At 41.1% G+C, this 20,566-nt stretch overlaps 1 protein-coding gene and 1 non-coding gene across 7 annotated transcripts in view; one reads left to right on the forward strand and one right to left on the reverse strand.

The window, feature by feature from the left end:
* Positions 1–20,566, forward strand: part of NCK1 (NCK adaptor protein 1) — a 100,427-nt gene that overhangs the window by 7,574 nt on the left and 72,287 nt on the right. The gene's annotated exons all lie outside the window — the stretch shown is intronic.
* On the reverse strand, positions 12,049–12,153 carry LOC129034323 (U6 spliceosomal RNA). Its single transcript, XR_008501827.1, has one exon. It is a non-coding gene; the product is annotated as a U6 spliceosomal RNA (small nuclear RNA).

Raw genomic sequence — 20,566 nt, forward strand, 5'->3', positions numbered from 1 at the left:
TTTATCTCTATGCGCGTAACAACATTGGCTGATTTTTGCTAGCCATTTTTATCTTTGAACTACACACTAGCCTTTAATTGGTTTTCTGCTTGATTTTTCTCTCTACTTAGTATGTCTTCCTAAATCTTAGAATTATGCTTCAAACACATCCTTCACTTTTCGGAGACCAGTGATAACTCTGTTATCTTCAGAGTGTAGTTCAGAATTCATAGCCTAATAACAGTCTGCTCAAACCTGTTTTTCTGGGGCCAGCACTATTTCTTTCTTTTTTTTAAATCAGTGCCAGCACTATTTCTTTGTAGGAGCTGTCCACTCTAACCAAACCAATCTCTAATTCTTATTTACCCTTTGTATTTTTGTACCTTCATATCATTCCTTTTTTTTTCTTTCTTTTCTTTTTTTTTGAGACAGATTCTTGCTCTGTTGCCCAGGCTGGAGTGCAATGGTGCGATCTCAGCTCACCGCAACCTCTGCCTCCCAGGTTCAAGTGATTCTCCTACCTCAGCCTCCCTAGTAGCTGGGACTACAGGCATGCGCCACCATGCCTGGCTAATTTTGTATCTGTAGTAGAGATGGGGTTTCTCCATGTTGGTCAGGCCAGCCTTAAACTCCTGACTTCAGGTGATCCACCCATCTCAGCCTGCCAAAGTGCTGGGATTACAGGTGTGAGCCACTGCGCCCGGCCTCATTTTTTTTTTTTTTTTTCTTTGAGGCGTCTCACTCTGTCATCCAGGCTGGAGTGCAGTGGCACCATCTCGGCTCACTGCAACCTCTGTCTCCTTGGTTCAAGTGATTCTCCTGTGTCAGTCTTCCGAGTAGCTAGGATTACAGGTGCATGCCACCACGCCTGGCTAATTTTGTATTTTTAGTAGAGATGGGGTTTCACCATGTTGGCCAGGCTGGCCTTCAACTCCCGACCTCAGGTGATCCACATGCGTTGGCTTCCCAAAGTGTTGGGATTACAGGCGTGAGCCACTGTGCCCAGCCAGGCTGCCTACTCTTTAAAATTTTTTTTTCTCCTAAATTACCAAGTAGCAAATGAAGTAAAATTTTGTTGAATTTTCGCTTTTGGTCCTTTGGTGCAGCCTTCCAAATGTTTTTCCTGTTCCCTATGTTGCTTGCTTGCTTTTCTTTCTTTCTTTCTTTTTTTTTTTTTTTGACAGCATCTCGCTCTGTTGCCCAGGCTGGAGTACAGTGGCCTGATCACAGCTCCTCATTGTAACTTGAACTTCCCAAAGGCCGGGATTACAGGTGTGCATCAATGTCTGGCTAATTTTTTTTTTTTTTTTGTAGAGATAGGGTCTCACTGTGTTGTTCAGACCGGTTTTGAATTCCTGGCCTCAAACGATCCTCCCACCTTGGCTTCTCAACGTGCTGGGATTATAGGGGTGAACCACTGTGCCTGGTCTGTTGCTTTCCTTTAAACCCATACCCCTTATTGTTTTAATATTCCCTTGGTTTTTAATCTTGTGTGGACTTGAATCATAGAATTATAGAGCATTATTGCTGGAATGTTGGAATCCAACCTTGTGTTTTATAGATAAGGAAACTGAAATACAAATAGACTAGATGCACCAAAATTCGAACATTTAGTGATGGGGGCAGAACAAAGACTCAACCCTTGATCTTCTAACGCAAGTTCTGTGTGTTTATGAAACCATACTACTTCTCATATCTTGTAATTTTGCCTTATTTGCCCCACATTTGCATTTTGTGTATTTATGCCTTCTTATAGATTGAAAACTTCAGGGCAGGGGAACCTTCATATTTACATTGCAAATTTTTTTTTTTGACACAGAGTTTCGCACTTTTTGCCTAGGCTGGAGTGCAGCAGCATGATCTCAGCTCACTGCAACCTCTGCCTCTCTGGTTCAAGTGATTCTCTTGCCTCAGCCTCCTGAGGAGCTGGGATCACAGGCACCCGCCACCACACCCGGCTAATTTTGTATTTTTAGTAGAGACGGGTTTCGCCACGTTGGCCAGGCTGTTCTCAAACTCTTGACCTCAGGTGATCCGCCCACCTCAGCTTCCCAAAGTGCTGGAATTACAGGCATGAGCCACCGTGCCCAGCCTTACATTTTAAGTTATTTAAACAATGATTTAAAGTCTGTATACAGTTTTTTCCCCCTGTGCTTGTTAGATGTATTAACACCATTAACAAAAATAATATTGTCATGTTTACCATTGAGTTTTTTTTTTCTTGAGACGGAGTCTTGCTCTGTCACTCAGGATGGAGTGCAGTGGGGCAATCTCGGATCACTGTACCCTCTGCCTCCCAGGTTCAAGGGATTCTCCTGCCTCAGCCTCCTAAGTAGCTGGGATTACAGGTGCCTGCCACCATGCCTGGCTAATTTTTGTATTTTTAGCAGAGACAGAGTTTCACCATGTTGGCCAGGCTGATCTCCAACTCCTAACCTCAGTTGATCCGCCTGCGTTGGCCTCCCAAAGTGCTGGGATTACAGGGATGAGCCACCACACCTGGCCAGTGTTTACCATTGAGTTCTATCATCTGCTAAAAAATGAATCTCTTACAGGTTTTACTGTTGAAATTTAGTTTGTCTTTTCGAATCTCTTGATAATGCCAATTAATCTTTGGAGGCCTTGAAATGTGGATACAGAACAATGTAATGATTTAGAGGAAACCTGGAGGGCTTATCATATAACTAAGTGCAGTGATCTAGCTGTAATGTTCTTTTTCTCTTTTGAGTGTTAGAACTGTAACACCTTCACGTTTTGCTACTTTTTGTCCTCTTGTTCATCTGTCAGGAACCATCACTTCTTGTTGAGCAAGACAAGACAAAATATCTTATTGAGGCCGGGCGCAGTGGCTCACGTCTGTAATCCCAGCACTTTGCGAGGCTGAGGCGTGCGGAGCACTTGAGTCTAGGAGTTTGAGACCAGCCTGGCTGGCATGGTGAAACCCCATCTCTACTAAAAATATAAAAAAATGAGCCCATCGTGGTGGCGCATGCCTGTGGTCCCAGCTACCCGGGAGGCTGAGGCAGGAGAATGGCTTGAACCCTGGAGGCAGAGGTTACAGTGAGCCAAGATCATGCCATTCCACTCTGGCCTAGGTAACAGAGCAAGACTCAATCTCAAAAAAAAAAAATTTTTTTATTTGTTCCGCTAGGTCTGATGGCTCACTGCTGTAATCCCAGCGCTTTGGGAGGCTGAGGTGGGCGGATAACTTGATCCCAGGAGTTCGGGACCAGCTTGGCCAACATAGTGAAACCCTGTCTCTACTAAATACAAACATTAGCCGAGTGTGATGGGGAATGCCTGTAATCTCAGCTACTCAAGAGGTTGAGGCAGGAGAATCACTTAAACCCGGGAGGCGGGGGTTGCGGGGTTGCGAGATCGCGCCACTGCACTCTAGCCTGGGTGACAGAGCGAGATTGTCTCAAAAGAAAAAAAAGAAAGAAAAATCATTTGTTCCATTTGGTGAGTTAGATTGCTTTTATATGTTTGTTCTTCATGTTTATTTTTCCTCTTAACTCTAAAGTTTCTGTAACAGAAACCAGGTAGGGTTGCTTTCGTATTTTTCTTATGTGTATGTAACAATAGTTGAATGCTGTAAGACAGCATAGAAAACTATCAGGTAAAATCTCTCTGTGGAGGGAAAGGAATGCTTACTCTCTTGGTCTGTTTTTCATTTATTTTTTGGTTGTTAATAGTTGCTTTTTCTATTTGTTTAAATTATCAGCTAAAAAAACCTGTTAAAACACTGATTCTCTTGTTTCTGTTCCTGAAATTGTAAGTAATGATTGCTGAATTGGACATGAATATGGTATGGATAATTTTTGCTTTTGTTCAAACAACCAGTTGAATAAAACAAGCATGAAAATATGTGGAAATGTTTAAAAGAATGGCTGTTTCTCAAAAGTTTTTTTTTTTTTTTAAAGAATCATCCTGGCCCAGCGCAGTGGCTCATGCCTGTAATCTGATTGGGAGGCCGAGGCAGGTGGATCGCTTGAGGTCAGGAGTTCGAGACCAGCCTGGCCAACATGGTGAAACCCCGTCTCTACTAATAATACAAAATTTAGCTGGGCATGGTGGTGCATGCCTGTAATCCCAGCTACTTGGGAGGCTGAGGCAGGAGAATCATTTGAACCCAGGAGCCAGAGGTTGCAGTGAGCCGAGATCGTGCCACTGCACTCCAGCCTGGGTGACAAGGAGAGACTTCATCTCAAAAAAAAAAAAAAAAAAAAATTCATCCTTTTCTTCCAAAAATTTTAGCACGTATTTTCATATGTTAGTGTGTAGATCAATTCAAATAATAGATACAACAAATACTGTAATATGTTGTGTACCTTGTAATTATTCCAGCTGTATTGCAGAAATATTTTATAAATTTGATAGGGCTGGGTAGTTTTCTTTGGAAATGCTTGATCATTTGCAAGTACTACATGCTCTTGAATAATATATTTTCATTTTTAGAAACATTTAGAATATTTAGTGTACAACCCCTGTCTCCCAGTAATTCTGCTGCCCAAGGAAATCAGTTACTTTATTTTTTGTTTCTTTTCATTTCTTAACTATAGTCTTTAAAAAAAAAAAAAAAAAGGCCTGTGAGGTCTTGCATGATTTGGCTTTTGCCTATTTCTCGCTTCATCTCTTGCTTTTGTCTCTTTCCTCTTTCAGCCTTCAATAGCTTAGCCCTTTTTTACTTTGGTGTCTGTGATCATGCTATTCTCTCAGGGCAGATGGCTCCTTTAGGTTAATCAGCATTAAGTTTGGCTGCTAGTATCAGATGCCAAATATTAATTTCTCTCACCAGAGAAATCCAGGGTTGGCATGGCATTCATTTATTAAATGTTATTTCCAGGTATGTGTATGTGTTTTGCTATTGTAAATTCTCCAATAAAGATCTTTGTGTATAAGGCTTTACATTTTTTTTTCCTTTTGATTAATTCCTGTTGTGGATCCAACTAAAAAGCTTACTAATTTTTTTAAAAAAAATTGTTTAGTCTGGGCATGGTGGCTCATGCTTGTAATCCTGCACTTTGGGAGGCTGAAGTGGGAGGATGCCTTGAGGGTAGGAGTTAGAGATCAGCCTGGGCAATATAGCAAGAGCTGGCCTTTACAAAAGTAAAAAAAAAAATTAGCCAGGTTTGGCTGTGAGCGTCAGTAGTCCTAGCTACTTGCAAGGCTGGCGGGAGGATTGCTTGAGTCCAAGAGGTCAAGGCTGCAGTGAGCTATGATCGCGCCACTATACTCTAGCTTGGGGGACAGAGTGAGACACTGTCTAAAAAAAAAAAAATTAAAAATTTGTTTAGAGAAAGTATCTTTAAATGTTTATTGAAAATTGCACAAATTTAAATGTATAGAATGTTTATATTTGTAGATATCTGTGTAGTCATCACTCAAATCCAGATGTAGAACATTTTTAGTGTTCGAAAAGGCTCTCTTGCGCCCCCTCCAATCAGTGTCTCTTTCCCTCTCAAAGGTAATCACTATTCTGTCCTCTGTCACCGTAAATTATTTTTGCCTGTTTTTGAACTTTATATATATGGTTTGGCTGTGTCCCCACTCAAATCTCATCTTGAATTGTTACTCCCACAATTCCCACGTGTGGTTGGCGGAACCTGGTGGGAGGTAATTGAACCATGGGGGTGGGCCTTTCTCGTGCTGTTCTTGTGATAGTGAATAAGTCTTGTGGGATCTGATGGTTTTAAAAACGGGAGTTTCCCTGCACAAACTCTCTTCTCTTATCTGCCGCCATGTGAGAAGACATGCCTTTAACCTTGTGCCATGATTGCAAGGCCTCCCCTGCCATGTGGAACTGTAAGCCCATTAAACCTCTTTATTTTGTAAATTGCCCAGTCTCAGGTATGTCTTTATCAGCAGCATGAAAACAGATTAATACAGTAAATTGGTACCAGTAGAGTAGAGCGCTCCTGAAAAGATACCCGAAAATGTGGAAGCAACTTTGGAACTGGGTAACAGGCAGAGGCTGGAACAGTTTGAAGAGATCAGAAGAGGACAGGAAAATGTGGGAAGGTTTGGAACTTTCTAGACTTGTCAAATGACTTTGCCCAAAATGCTGATTGCGATATGGACAGTAAAGTCCAGGCTGAGGTGGTCTCAGATGGAGATGGGGAACTTGCTGGGAACTGGAGCAAAGGTGACTCTTGTTATGTTTTAGCAAAGAGACTGGCGACATTTTGCCCCTGCCCTAGAGATCTGTGGAACTTTGAACTTGGGAGAGATGATTTAGGGTATCTGGTGGAAAAAATTTCTAAGCAGCAAAGCATTCAAGAAGTGACTTGGGTGCTGTTAAAGGCATTCAGTTTTACAAGGGAGGCAGAGCATAAGTTTGGAAAATTTGCACCTTGACAGTGTGATAGAAAAGAAAATCCCCTTTTCTGAGGAGAAATTCAAGCTGGCTACAGAAATTTGCGTAAGTAATGAGGAGCTGAATGTGAATCCCCAAGACAATGGGGAAAATGTCTGCAGGGCGTGTCAGAGGTCTTCATGGCAGCCCCTCCCATCACAGGCCTGGAGGCCTTGGAGGAAAAAGTGGTTTTGTGAGCCAGACCCAATGTCCCTGTGCTATGTGCAGCCTAGGGACTTGGTGCCCTGCATTCCAGCTGCTCCAGCCATGGCTGAAAGGGGCCAGTGTAGAGCTTGGGCTGTGGCTTCAGAGGGTGCAAGCCCCAAGCCTTGGTGTTGATGCTGCAAGTGGTGTTGATGCTGCAATGTGGTGTTGATGCGGCAAGTGCACAGAAGTTAAGAATTGGGGTTTGGGAACCTCCACCTGCATTTCAGAAGATGTATGGAAATGCTTGGAGGCCCAGGCAGAAGTTTGCAGTAGGGGTGGAGCATTCATGGAGAACCTCTGCTAGGGCAGTGCAGAAGGGAAATGTGGGGTCAGAGCCACCACACAGAGTCCCTACTCGGGCATTGCCTAGTGGAGCTGTGAGAAGAGGGCCACCATCCTCCAGACTCCAGAATGATAGATCCACTGACAGCTTGCACCATGCGCCTGGAAAAGCTGCAGACACTCAATGCAAGCCTGTGAAAGCAGCCAAGAGAGAGGCTGTACTCTGCAAAACCACAGGGTCGGAGGTGCCCAAGACCATGGAAATCCACTTCTTGGATCAGCGTGACCTGGATGTGAGACATGGAGTCAAAGGAGATCATTTTGGAGCTTTAAGATTTGACTGCCCTGCTATATTTCGGACTTGCAAGAGGCCTTTAGCCCATTTGTTTTGGGCAATTTCTCCCATTTGGAATGGCTGTATTTACCCAATGCCTGTACCCCCATCTTATCTAGGAAGTAACTACCTTGCTTTTGATTTTACAGGCTCATAGGCAGAAGGGGCTTGCCTTGTTTCGGATGAGACTTTGGACTGTGAACTTCTAAGTTAATGCTGAAATGAGTTAAGACTTTGGGGGACTGTTGGGAAGGCATGATTGGTTTTGAAATGTGAAGACATGGTATTTGGGAGGGGCCGGGGGTGGAATAATAGGGTTTGGCTGTGTCCCCACCCACATTTCATCTTGAATTGTAGCTCCCACAATTCCTGTGTGTGGTAGGAGGAACCTGGTGGGAGGTAATTGAATTGTGGGAGTGGGCCTTTCCTGTGCTTTTCTTGTGACAGTGAATAAGTCTTACGAGAACTGATGATTTTTAAAAATGGGAGTTTCCCTGCACAAGCTTTCTTGTCTGCCGCCACGTGAGACATGCCTTTCACTTTGCGCCATGATTGTGAGGCCTCTCCAGCCACATGGAACTGTAACTCCATTAAACCTCTTTCTTTTGTAAATTGTTCAGTCTTCATCAGCAGCATGAAAGTGGACTAATACAGTAACCATACAGCTTGTATACCTTTTTGTGGATGGCTACTTTTGCTTAACATTGTGTTTGTGAGATTCATTTATGATGTAGAGTGCAGCAGTAGTTCCTTTTCAGTGATGGTAGTATTCCATTGGATGAATATAATGTAATTTTAAAAAATTGGACATTTGGTTTTCAGTTTTTTGGCTATTGTGAATAAAGCTATTGTCAACATTCATTTACAGTTTTTTAAATTTTTTATAATTTTTTTGAGATGGAGTCTTGCTCTGTCACCCAGGCTGGAGTGCAGTGGTGCGATCTCAGCTCACTGCAACTTCTGCCTCCCAGGTTCAAGTGATTCTCCTGCCTCAGCCTCCCGAGTAGGTGAGATTACAGGCGCTCGCCACTACACCTGGCTAATTTTTGTATTTTTAGTAGAGATGGGGTTTCACTATGTTGGCCAGGCAGGCTGGTCTCGAAGTCCTGACCTCAGGTGACCCGTCCACCTCGGCCTCCCAAAGTGCTGGGATTACAGGCGTGAGCCACTGCACCCGGCCCGTTTACAGGTCTTTAATGAACTTACATACTCATTTCTCTTGGCTGTATATACACATTGGAGTAGAATTGTGCTGTCTTTATGTAGCAGTTTTTGAATCTGCTTGATCTGGCCCTCTATGGCTGATACATAGTAGTTTCCTGGCATTTCTTCCTTTCTGATAAAACTAGTGACTCCCTTTGTCTTTCTCCTGTGTTAAATCTTTTTTTTCCCTTTCCATGAATCATAATAGTGTTTTTGTTTGTTTTGTTTTTTGTTTAACCCCTCCATTTGATGGAGTATATCATACAATAGATTCCTGTGGAAGACTGAAATCTTGCATTAATGAAAATGTTTTTTTTGTCTTCGTGCTTGATTTGGTTGGCTAAGGATTCTAGGTTGGAAATAATTTGCCTTCAGAATTCTGAAGGCCTTGCTTCATTGTTTTCTAGCTTGTCATCCTTTTGAGAAGTCTGAAGACATTCTAATTCTTGATTTTAAAAATGTTTTGCTTTTCTGGAATTTTGTGTTTCCTATATTCTGAAATTTCATAAGGTTGTAGCTTGGTGTTACGTCTATTTTTAACAATTTTTCCTGGATATTCGTGTACCTTCTGAATCTGTAAAATTCATTAGTTCTGGGACATTTTCTTTAATTATTTTATTGACAGATGTATTAGTCTTTGAGGACTGTCATAACAATGCCACAGACTGGGCTTTTTAAACAACAAATATATTTTCTCACAGTTCTGAAGAGTAGAGTTCAAGAATAAGATGTGACTGGGTGCGGTGACTCATGCCTGTAATCCCAGTACTTTGGGAGGCTGAGGCGGGCAGATCACTTGAGGCCAGGAGTTTGAGACCAGCCTGGCCAACATGGTGAAATCCCGTCTCTACTGAAAATACAAAAACAGCCAGGCTTGGTGTGAGTGCCTGTAGTCACAGCTACTTGGGAGGCTGAATCACTTGAACCTGGGAGACAGAGATTGCAGTGAGCCGAGATCATGCCACTGCACTTCAGTCTGGGGGACAGAAGGAAACTCCATCTCAAACAAACAAACAAAAAGAATAATTTGCTGTCAGGGTTAGTTGCTGATGAGGCTTCTTCTCTTTCTGGCTTGTAAACCATTGTCTTCTTGCTGTGTCCTTACATGGGTTTTCAGTGGAGAGAGATCTTTCTTTAATTGGGTTAGGGCCCCATCCTATGACCTTATTTAGTCTTAATCATCTCCTTAAAGGTCTTATTTCCAAATACAGTCACATTAGGTGTTAGGGCTTTAACATAAGGATTTGAAGGGGGGGAGAACAGACTCAGTTCAGTCCATAACAATGGTTTTCTCTCTATTCTCTTTCCTGAAACTTTTGTCATTTGTTTGGGTCTCTTAGGCTAGTTTTCTAATTTCCTTTTTTCCTCCTATTTTCTACCTCCTAGTCTTTTGCTTTATTTGGGACATTGCTTTGTTTCCCAAGCCTTCTGTTGAATTTTTTATTTTTGTTGTCAAGATTTTGATTTCCCAAGAGATTTTTTGTTTTCTTAAATATTTCTTTTTATATAGCATCTGGTGTTTTTTCATGGATGTGATATCTTCTCTAATTTCTGAGCCTATAAGTGACTTTAAAAATTTTTTTTGAGATAGAGTCTTGCTCTGTTGCCCAGGTTGGAGTGCAGTGGTGTGATCGTGGCTTACTGCACCTCAACCTTCCAGGCTCAAGCGATCCTTCTGCCTTGCCTTCCTGAGTAGCTGGGACCGCAGGTGCACCACCACACCTGACTATTTTTTTTTTTTTTTTTAAATGTAGAGACAAGGTCTTGCTATCTTGCCCAGGCTGGTCTCAAACTCTTGACCCCAAGTGATCCTCCCGCCTTGGCCTCCGAAAGTGTTGAGTGTTGGGATTACAGGTGTGTGCCACCACACCTGGCCTAAGTGACTTTTGTAAAAATATTTTTTCTCCTTGCAGATTTTCTTGTTTTCTTTTTTTCTTTTTTTTGGAGACACGGTTTCACTCTGTCACCCAGGCTGGAGTGCAGTGGTGCAATCATGGCTCACTGCAGTCTTACCCTCCCTAGTTTCCCTCCCAGCCTCAACCTCTCCAGGTGAGATAATCCTCCCATCTCATCTTCCTGAGTAGCTGTGACCACAGGCAAGCACGGCCATGCCCAGCTAAGTTTTGTATTTTTTTGTAGAGACAAGGTTTTGCCATGTTGCCCAGGCTGGTCTCAAACTCCTGGACTCAAGTGAACCTCTCGCCTTGGCCTCCCAAAGTGTTGGGATTACCAGTGTGAACCACTGTGCCTGGCCACAGACTGTTTTTTCTAAGTTGACTTTTCTCCATTTGTTTTGGTCTCTAACTTGTATGTTGGAGTCTTACTTCAAGTGTCAGTAATACTTGAGTGATTGATAGCTAAAAACCCTGAATTGATAGGGATTTACAGACTTTGAATTTCAATACATTATGGTCCAAGTGAGCCTTTTTTTATTTTGAGAAAACTCAGTTCACATGTTTCCTATTGGGTCACATTCATCAGGGAAAACTCAGTTTGCTTGAGGGTTAAAGGATGGCCACTAGTTTTTTGTTTTGTTTTGCTGTGAGGGAGTGGATTGTCATTCCCCCATTTTTAGTAGAGTACATAGACCTTTAATTATACCTGGTGATTCCTAGTTCAGGGACTCTAAAAAACAAAAACAAGGCTGGGCATGGTGGCTCACACCTGTTAATCCCAGCACTTTGGGAGGCTGAGGCGGGCAGATTGTCTGAGCCCAGTAATTTGAGATTGTTGAGCCCAGCCTGAGCAACATAGTGAAACTCCATCTCTACAACAAATAAAAAATTTAGCTGGATATGGTGGCATGCACCTTCCTAGCCCAGATACTTGAGAGGCTGAGGTGAGAGGATTACTTGATCCCAGGAGGTGAAGATTGCAGTAAGCCAAGATGGAGATTGTCCCATTGCACTCCAGCCTGGGTGACAGAGTGAGACCCTGTCTCAAAAAACAGAGAATAAACCAACAGACTTCTGTTACTAAGAGTGGGTAGCCAACCATCAGGTAGATTTGGGTAGCTTCTAAGGATGTATCTGCTTCTCAGGTAGCTTTCACCCAGTCTTCCTTAATTTCCTCTTCCATCCAGTTCAGGCTGTACCTGGTGCTGCCAGTTCCTGTATGTTTTGAGGATTCCAAGATATAAATTGGGGTTTTCAACTCAGGGTTCAGGCTTCACCTTTCTAGAATTTACTAAGTGAGTTAGTTACCAGTTGTCCATCTTTTAGCTTCTGAAATTTTGTTGCTACTGTTTGCTTGTCTGTGTATTTTGCTCTTGTGGGTTAGTGTCTTAAAAAAAATCATTTATGTATTAAATCCACTGTTTTAATTATCACCTCTCCAAAACCCTATTTTTACTGCCCTAAGAATGGTTTTTACATTTTTAAAGGGCTGGAAAAAAAAAAATGGATATGTGACAGAAACTCAAGCCCATAGTGACTAAAATATTTACTTTTCTTTTTTTAACAGAATAAGTTTACTTACTCTGTCCTTGTTACAAAGTTCCTGATTTCCTTTAATAAAGCTGTTTTTAGACTACTACTACTTTTATTCCTATAAAGAAGCTTCAGTTTATAATCCTGAAACTTCCTGAAGCTATCTGATTTAGTCTAATGCATATCATGGAAGTTACAAGTAAAAATTGCTAGGATATACTCTGCCCTCCAAGGGATGAGATACATTTTTTAAAAAATTTAAAACTATGGAACGCTTTATGAATTTGTGTGTCATCCTTCCACAGGGGCCATGCTAATCTTCTCTATCATTCCAGTTTTAGTATATATGCTGCTGAAGTGAGCACAAGATACTTCTTTAATAGAAAATCTTAAAGAATAGGAAAAGCAAAATGTTGAAGAAAAAAATCACAGAACACATAAGGTGTATACGCATGCATTGTTCTTGTCATCTTAAGTGCAGAGCATAGGAGGCTTATATACTTTAAAGAGGGCTGATTAAAAAAAAATGGCTCATTTAAAATATGATTTGGGCTTGTTCTTTTGGGCCTACAACTGCCGCTTTCCCCATTCTTCATAGCAAATCATAGCTAACTTTGCCTACTTTGTCTCTGTTATAAAGTTCCTGATTTTCTTTAATAGAGCTGTTTCTACTTTTATTCCTACAAAGAATATACGTATTTTTTTTAGGTGGCTAAAAACTTCATTTTTTTCTCATCTCTAGTATGGGAGTAATACTTAAAGGATAGCTGTAAGGCTACAATGAGAATTTACGAATCAGTGTAACTGCTAAGCAGTGTTTGGTATCCATGAAGAGCTTATCTGGGTCTCCCTTCCTGCCTAAGATCAATTTCTAAATGTAAAATAACTGGTTTCAAAGATATAGATGTTTATTTAAAATGTTGTTGACTGTTGCCAAACTGCTATCTAGAAAAGACATTCCAATTTACACCTTTACCACAGTGTTTTTTAACTCGGTGTTATCATTCTTTCTAATCTTTGCCAGCATGGTAGGCAAAAAATGGACAAAACTAAAAGGAGAATTAGACAAATCCATAAGCATAATATGAGATATTTCAGCATGCCTCTCTGAGTAATTAGAATAATGAGACAAAAATATATAAAAGATTTAAACACTATAATTATCAAATGAATCTAATTGACATGCATTGAACATTTCACCTAATACCTACAGAATGCAGATTGTTTTTAAGTGCCTGTGAAAGTTTTTCCCAAATTGACACATGCTGGACAATAAAAAAGATAAAAATAATCAATTCTTGAGTGTTTTCTGACATGTTGGAATTAAGCAAGAAATGGATTACCAAAAAAAACTAGAAAATTGTCAGCTGTTTGAAGATAAGCAATATATTCTTGAGAAATTCGGGGATTAGAGAAGAAATAACATTAAACTATTTAGAACAGAACCATGAAAATATAGTATAACTTAAAGGATGTGTATAGAGCCATGCTTAGAGGAAGAGTTATAGCCTTCAAATCTATACATGAGAAAGAATGAAGGCTAAAAATAATTGAAAGGACTTCTAAGTAAAGATGGCTGAGTGAAAGACACATTTACTTTTACTCCCTTTGATAGCCCAGCAAGGTGACAGTAAAGGATACTTTTAGAAGATTTGAACTACACAGGTAAGGAGAATGAAAGAAGAGACGGCAACAATAAAATTTGGAAACTGGAAAGCAAGTGAACTGATGGGAAACTTCTTAGTGGACTTAAAAATGTTCAATCCTAACTGGCAGGAGCAAAAGTAGAAAATCCTACTTAGGCTCAGGAATTGGCAACATCAGGTATTTTTGGCAGGGAGGAGGTGAGGGTGGTGCTAAAAACAGGAGGATTTCTTGAAAATCTGTTAAAGAAGCAGCTCAGTCATAATAGCCCCAAAGTAGAAGCAACTCAGATGTCCATCACCTGATAAATGGTTACATGTAATGTATATCCACACAATTAAATACTATTTGGCAGTAAAAAGGAATATAGAACTGATACATGTTATAACATGATGAACCTTGAAAGCATTATGCTGTGAAAGAAGCCAGTCACAAACGACCACAGTATTGTATGATACATGCTATAACACAGATAAACCTTTAAAACATGCTAAGTAGGCCGGACATGGTGGCTCACACCTGTAATCCCAGCACTTTGGGGAGGCCAAGGCGGGCAGATCACTTGAGGTCAGGAGTTTGAGACCAGCCTGGCCAACATGGTAAAACCCCGTCTCGACTATAAACACACAAATTAGCCGGATGTGGTGGCGGACACCTATAATCCCAGTCCGGGAGGCTGAAGCAGGAGAATCGTTTGAACTGGGGAGGTGGAGGTTGCAGTGAGCCGAGATAGTGACACAGCACTCTAGCCAGGGCGACAGAGTGGGACTCTGTCTCAAAAACAAACAAACAAATGTGCTAAGTATACTGAAGACCACATTGTATGATTCCATTTGTATGAAGTGTCCAGCAATTGTGTATTTGTAGAGATAGAGTGGTTGCGTAGGAGTGGGAGTAGGGGAGGTTTGAGGGAAATGGGAAGTGACTCTAGGGTATGGAGTTTCTTTCTGGGGTGACAAAAATTTTCTAAAATTCATTGTAATAGTTGCACAACTCTGAATAAAACATTGAATTGTATACTTTAAATGAGTGAGTCTTATGATAATCTGAGTTATATCTCAATAAAGCTATTTTTTTTTTAAAGAAAGCTTGAGTCTAGATTCCTTCATTAGTTTGTATCACCGACCTACTGCCTTCTTGAGTACCCCAGCAAGAAGACTGACTATTGTTTCTGACACTGAGGGTGGGCTCTAGACACAATTGGAGGTCAAGCGTTCTACAGAAAACACTGAATTAAGTTAAAATGCTCAATATTGAGACCCTTACTGAGGCCTCTTCTCTTTGGCTTCCAGAATTCTGACAATCAAGTAGGAATTTGGAGGATGGTTCTCTTACTAACCCAAGAAGAGAATCTATGTTATTTACAATAGCTTTTATGGCCCTCCTTTTAAATATGAGGAGATAATCAAGGATCACCAGACATGTGAAGAAAGCTTCTCATATAAGAAACCAAAAGAAATAGAAAAAAAAACTGGGAACAATCAGAACAACAAAAAAAGGCTCAATAGAACACTCAATAGAAAGGTTGAGGTTAGAGTAAAGGAGTCCTTTCATGAAGTAGAGGAAAAGATGGAAAATAAATGAGAAAAGAAAATTAAAAAGTCAGTCAGAGGTCAACTTCCAAATAACAGAAGTACTAGTAGACATCAGAGAAAAGAAGGAATTATCAGTAAAATATTCAGAAAAATTCCCAGAGTCAAGGAACATGATTTTGCAGAATGAGAGGCTCTCTGGGTATCCTGGAAAAGTGAAAGAAAATAGATATACACTTTCAATTAAAGCCTAGTCAGGAAAATGGAGACCACACCAATTACTGTAACAGAATCTAAAATAAAGAGTTGTTTAGCCAGATATTATGGATTGAGTTATATCTCCCTCAAAAAGATATGTTGAATTCCTAATCCCTAGTACTTAAGAATGTGACCTTATGTGCACTATTCACAATAGCAAAGACTTGGAACCAACCCAAATGTCCATCAACAATAGACTGGATAAAGAAAATGTGGCACATGTACACCATGGAATACTATGCAGCCATAAAAAAGAATGAGTTCATGTCCTTTGCAGGGACATGGATGAAGCTGGAAGCCACCATTCTCAGCAAAATATCACAAGGACAGAAAACCAAACACTGCATATTCTCACTCATAAGTGGGAGTTGAACAATGAGAACACATGGACACAGGGAGGGGAACATCACACACTGGGGCCTGTTGGGGGGTGGGGGGCTGGGGGAGGGATAGCATTAGGAGAAATACTTAATGTAAATGACAAGTTGATGGGTGCAGCAAACCAACATGGCACATGTATACCTCTGTAACAAACCTGCGCGTTGGGCACATGTACCTTAGAACTTAAAGTATATTTAAAAAAAGAAACAACAACAAAACAGGCCGGGCGCAGTGGCTCACGCCTATAATCCCAGCACTTTGGGAGGCTGAGATGGGTGGATCACGAGGTGAGGAGAATGAGACCATCCTGGCTAACACGGTGAAACCCTGACTCTACTAAAAATACAAAAAAATTAGCCGGGTGTGGTGGTGGGCGCCTGTAGTCTCAGCTAGTCAGGAGGCTGAGGCAGGAGAATGGCGTGAACCTGGGAGGTGGAGCTTGCAGTGAGCCGAGATCATGCCACTGCACTCCAGCCTGGGTGACAGAGCGAGACTCCGTCTCAAAAAAAAAAAGAATGTGACCTTATTTCGAAGTGGGGTCTTTACAGAGGTAAACAAGTTAAAATGAGGTTATTAAGGTGGACCCTAATCCAGCATGACTTCAGGCCTTTTAAAAAAGGGAGAGATTTTGACACAGAGACAGAACACCAGGGAGAAGATGACTATCTACAAGCCAACTAGGAGGGAGCCTAGAGCGGATTCTTCCTAGCATCTTCAGAAGGAACACGTTCCTGCGGAAATACCTTGATTTCAGACTTCTGGCCTCCAGAACAGTGAGAATGTGTTTCCTTGATGTTGCCACTTGATATCTCATGGATCTTGAACTTAAGGCAATCAACAAACTTTTTTTGTTTGTTTGTTTTTTTGAGTCAGGGTCTTGCTCTGTGACCTATGCTAGAGAGCAGCCTCAATCCCCTAGGTTCAAGGGATCCTCATGTTTTAGCCTCCCATGTAGCTAGGACCAGCTAGGTGTGTGTGCCACCATACTAGCTAATTTTTTGACCCTTTGTGGAGATGGGGTTCTCACTTCTTTGCCCTGGCTGGTCTTGAACTCCTGGGCTCAAGCAGTCCTTCCGCCTCAGCCTCCCAAAGTGTGGGGATTACGGATGTTAGGCTACCACACCCAGCCAACAAACTCTTGATCCCTTCATTCTTAAACTGCACTCCAGGTCTGCTTTCTGCGCTCCACCCTACATTTGTTCATTCGTCTTTCTCATTTCATTAAATGGTATTGACATCCACTCAGTAGCTAGAAGCCGAGGTGTCATACTTGATACCTTTCTTTTCCTCATTCTAATTGTCACATACTTCCAGTCCATCAGCAAAATCCTGTCTTTTCTACCTCCAAATACATCTTGAAGTCTACTGTTCTCTCTCTGCATCACCATACTACTCAAGTCAAGCAACCATCATCTCTTCACTTACACTGTTGGCCTCTTATTTTATTTAATTTTTTTTGAGATGGAATCTCACTCTGTCACCCAGGCTGGAGTGCAGTGGTGCAGTCTTGGCTTACTGCAACCTCTGCCTCCTGGGTTCAAGCAGTTCTTCTGCCTCAACCTCCCGAGTAGCTGGGACTACAGGTGCACGCCACTACGCCCGGCTAATTTTTGTATTTTTAGTGGAGACGGGATTTCACCATATTGGCCAGGCTGTTCTTGAACTCCTGACTTCATAATCTGCCTGCCTTGGCCTCTCAAGTGCTGGGATTAGAGGCGTGAGCCACCACGCCCAGCTTCTATTTTTTATTGTGGTAAACTGCATAAGCATAAAGTTGAACATCTTAACCATTTTAAGTATACAGTTCAGTATTAAGTATATTCACATTGTTGTACAACCAATCCCCAGAACTTTCTCATCTTGTAAAACTGAAACTGTATACATACTACAACTCCCCAAGTCTCCCCTCCTCCTAGCCCCTGGCAACCACTATGTTTCTCCTTTATGTTTGTATAAATTTGTTTGCTCTAGGTACCTCATATAAATGGAATCATATATTTTCTTTCCATGGCTGGCTTATTTCACTTAATGTCTTGAAGGTTCATCCGTTTTGTAGCACATGTCAAAATTTTCTTCCTTGTTAAGGCTGAATAATATTCCTTTGCTTATATATACCACATTTTGTTTATCCATTCATTTGTTGATGAGCAGCTTGGGTTGCTTCCACATTTTAGCTGTTAAGAATAATGTTTCCATGACCGTGGATGTAGAAATATCTGTTCAGGTTCCTGCTTTCAGTTTTTTGATGTACACCCAGAAGTTGAATTGCTAGATTATATGGTAAACTATTTTTTATCTTTTGAGGAACCACCATACCGTTTTCCATAGCAGCTGCACCATTTTACAGTACCACCAACCATGCATAAGAGTTCCAGTATCATCACATTTTCACTAACACTTGTTTCCTGTGTGTTTTTTTTAAATAGTAGCTATCTTAATGGTGATATCTCTGTGGTTTTGATTTGCATTTCCATAATGGCTAGTGATGATGAGCATCTTTTCATATACTTTTTGGCTATTTGTATATATTTCGAGAAATGTCTATTTTGTTCGTTTGCCCATTTTTCATTTGGGTTATGTTTTTGTTGAGTCTGAACAGGTCTTTTTATTTTTACTTTTGTCTGTCCATTTAACTCATTCTTCACACAGCAGCACACAACAGCCAGAGAAATGTTTTTAAGATTTCTGCATTAATGATACAACAATACATCTTACTTGGCGGCATAATACAATGAAAGTTTACATTACTTTCTCACATCACTCTGTGTTTGTGTGTGTGTGTGTGTATTGAGGGGCACCTTTGCTTTATGCAGTCACTTGGAGCACAGGCACCTGTGTCTTATGTCACCATCATAATCAGCTTTGGCTTCTCAGATTGTTTTGGAAGGGGAAGTGTGTGTGGAGAAAGATTTTAGGGTCCAGGCTAGAAGTGGCATATATCACTTTTACCCATTCAGTTCCATTGGTCAGAACTGAGTCATGTGATCTTACCTAATTGCAGGGGTGGCTGGGAAGTGTAGTATAGCAGTGTCTTAATGAAGAGAACACAGTCATTAGTGAATACTAGCAGTCTCTGTCACAGCGTGTATTGGATTATAATTTCCTTGCTTAAAACCCTTCTTATTACATGACTTTTTTAAAGACAGAGTCTCATTCTGTTGCCCAGGCTGGAGTGCAGTGGTGTGATCTCAGTTCACTGCAGCCTCCGCCTCCTGGGTTCAAGCAATTCTTGTGTCTCAGCCTCCCAAGTAGCTGGGATTACAGGCATGCGCCACCACACCCGGCTAATTTTTTGTGTTTTTTAGTAGACACAGGGTTTACCATGTTGGCTAAGGCTGGTCTCGTACTACTGGCGTCATGTGATCTGTCCACCTTGGCCTCCCAAAGTGCTGGGATTACAGGCATGAGCCCCCATGCCTGGCCTACTTATTATTACATGTAGAATAAAATTGGCCTGTGTCTCTCCCAACCTCACATTGTACCACTTTTGCCCTTGTTCTCTGGCCACATCTCTATCCACACGGTCATTTTCTGTAACGTGAGATTTTTTTTTTTCCCCTCCTGGAACCTATGTGCTTTGCAGTTTCTTTTGCTTGGAGCACTCTACTTTAAATATTTACATGACTGCCTCGTCTTCATCCTTAAAATGTCCACTAAATTTTTTATCTCTAACTAAAAGCTCTAATTAGAGTAGCACTCATATTCTCTGTCCTTTATGATAGCACTGTGTTAATCTTTGTCACAGCATTTTTTGCAACGTATAATTATTTTATTTGAAAAAATTTTAATTCCTCTGCTAGAAAGAGGTGTCTGTTTTGCTCACTGTTTTATCCCTGCATTAATTGGCCAGTGCTTAGGATACATTAGTCATTTAGTAGATATGTTGTTGGAGGGAATCTATTATATAGAACAGACTGAAATGGAGATAGTTGAATTTTAACCAAGAGCTCTTATGATAATTTAGGTGAGTTGCTGAAGGCTTGAGTTTTAGTGATGTCAGTGTAAATGGAACAGAAAAGGATGGATGAGAGACATTTCAAGAGAAAAACCAACACAAATTGATGTGTGACTTAAGGGGAGCCTGGGTGAATTGGAAGATAATGATTTATAATTATAATTAATAGATTGGTAAATAAGATAGAAGAGCTGGATTTTTGGAGATGATGCATATTCAATTTTTGGAGATTGATGCATATTCAGATTGAGGTGATAGCAAGATATTTAAGTAGAAATGTTGAGGAACAGTAGCTTGGATTAGAGAACACAATTCAAATTACGGAGTCTAGGCCAGAGGTGATACGATGAAGTTATAAAAATGAAGGAGCTATCTAGAGAGAGGGTATATGTGAGAAGAGCAGATGGCTCAGTGGAAGGAAAATGAGGAGCCAGAAATGGAAACCAGAAGCAGGTGGCGTGGAGGGAGGGAAACCAATTTAATATAGGGGTAAGGAAACCAGCAGTTTCAAGAAAGAGGGATGATTAAGTTGGCTGCCTCCACTATAGCTATTCCTTGTCATATGCATTTGAAAGTTCTGAAATGTTACCTTTTATTAAGTAGTTTGAGATCAGAGGGTACCTTGGGTTTTATTTATTCTATAAGAAAGTATAGCTTAATGAGAATGATAGAGTACAGCTTTGAGTTCTTGTCTTGTCTTTTTTTTTGAAACAGGGTCCTGCTCTGTGGCCCAAGCTTGAGTGCAGTGGTGCAGCCTTGCTCACTGTAACCTCCGCTTCCTGGGTTCAGGTGATTCTTGTGCCTCAGCCTCCAGAGTAGCTGGGATTATGTGTGTGTGGCACTATGCCCGGCTAATTTCTGTATTTTTAGTAGAGATGGGGTTTCATCATGTTGGCCAGGCTGGTCTTGAGGTGATCCTTCTGCCTTGGCCTCCCAAAGTGCAGGCTTGAGCCACCATGCCTGACTTTTTTTTTTTTTTTTTTTTTTTTTTTTTTCTTTTTTTGAGAG

Source organism: Pongo pygmaeus, chromosome 2, assembly GCF_028885625.2.
Source record: "Pongo pygmaeus isolate AG05252 chromosome 2, NHGRI_mPonPyg2-v2.0_pri, whole genome shotgun sequence".
Classification (NCBI taxonomy): Eukaryota; Metazoa; Chordata; class Mammalia; order Primates; family Hominidae; genus Pongo; species Pongo pygmaeus.